At 31.2% G+C, this 1,629-nt stretch overlaps 1 long non-coding RNA gene across 1 annotated transcript in view; it reads left to right on the top strand.

Moving 5' to 3' along the window:
- The first annotated feature begins 507 nt into the window (after positions 1-507).
- LOC136797074 (uncharacterized) overlaps positions 508-1,629 on the top strand; it is a 4,132-nt gene continuing 3,010 nt past the window's right edge. Inside the window, exon 1 of the long non-coding RNA XR_010844890.1 lies at positions 508-686. This is a non-coding gene — a long non-coding RNA (uncharacterized lncRNA). The remainder of the gene's footprint in view (positions 687-1,629) is intronic.

Raw genomic sequence — 1,629 nt, 5'->3', positions numbered from 1 at the left:
ATGTGTGACGTCATCAAAATGCTGGCTTCTGATTGGCTGCCCAAATCGGTGTCCCAGCTCCCCCATATTCCCTCTACTCAAAAGTTTTAACGTTAGTGTTTCGTTTTGTGGTAAGAAGAACGGAGTGACAAGTTTTAAAATAGTTCATGTTTTAATTTTATTTTATGAATGTTATTTTTTAGTTTTCGTTTTTTTTGTATATTTTAGTTTGTCTTTAGTTTTTTTGCGGTTATCTTTTTGGATTTTATGAGGCATGTTCATGAGCTGGTAGGGGGAAGTTATAGTTGGACAAGGCCCGTATACAACTCTAATCCAGAGAGATAATAAAGCAGTATCATTCTTCTAAATCTTTCAGTCCATGTGCTCGTAAGTTATATATATATATTTAATTATAGCTTCTTGAGAATCAGTCAACAATACAACTTTGTTTTGGCAAGGTTTCGTAACTTTATTGTTAGCATATTCATGCCCTACAATGAAAAAAATAGTGTTTTAAGAACAATCATTCTCTTCAAATAATTGTCACAAATCTACAAGTACATAGTCCAATCTTTAACTAATAAAAATTACAATCAAAATATGGTTTAATACAAACATTACTTACAATTCTCAATTGCAGTGTGTTCTACACTATGTTCCTATCATCATCAAGTTTATGGAAGAACTGAATCGGTTTTGAAATGAAGGTAAGGTTTGTTTAGATTTCCCCACATGTAACGGGTTTTTTTGTTTTGGGTATGTTTATTTCTCAGCAGGTAGTCTGTGTGTTGTTTATATTCTGTCTGCTTCAATTAATGTTGTTAATTGTGTCTTTATGTATTTATTAGGTTAGAATAACATGAATTTGAATTTGGTACATCTGATTTTTTATTGATGGTTTGATACTTGTGTTTTTCTATTTTAATCATTTCTTTTAAATTTCGCTTGAAGTTGTTTTTTTCCCGATGTTTATCTAATTTAAATTCATTTCATGTTTGTCTAGTATGTGTAGTGAGATCTATTTGGTGAGGTTTGTTGGGGTTGTTTGTTATAGAGATGCAACTATATTTGTATTGAAACACTCTTCTTTTTTAGATACTGTTCTGAAGTTCCAAAATAGGATTACCCCCAGTTTTCCTCCTAGCGAATTTCATACACTACATTAGATTTTAGTTCTATTTTATTTTAATATTTTGTATTGGTGTAAAGTTTAGATAAAACGGCCTTGTTTTTGTATGTAATTGCATAATCGTTTTTTGTTTATTCTTTTGAGTTTATATTCTCTCTGAAAGTGTGGGTATATAAGGGATTGTGTAATATCTTTTACTGTTGGTTTCATGGAGTTGTGGTTGTGTCATTGTTAGTGTTTGCTTTTGTAATTGGCAGACTAGTTTATGTGGGTACCCATTTGATAGGAGGGTCTACAACTTTAACACATAAACAAATCTGTCAATTACTAAAGCAAACACAAACTTTGACACAACCACAACTCCTTTTCTATGGTGTGTGATAAACCAGCAGATCTGTTTTACACTATCTGGTGGCTCACTCGTTATTTACTGTTATTTCTATTGACCTCGGGTTTGCTATTGTCTAATATAATCCAAATATGTTACTAAGCACTTTGAGAAATAATTTGAATTATATATA

The sequence above is a fragment of the Halyomorpha halys genome, unplaced genomic scaffold, assembly GCF_000696795.3.
Source record: "Halyomorpha halys isolate HHAL.00 unplaced genomic scaffold, Hhal_1.1 Scaffold913.1, whole genome shotgun sequence".
NCBI lineage: Eukaryota > Metazoa > Arthropoda > Insecta > Hemiptera > Pentatomidae > Halyomorpha > Halyomorpha halys.
This window is presented reverse-complemented; position numbering and strand designations above follow the sequence as displayed.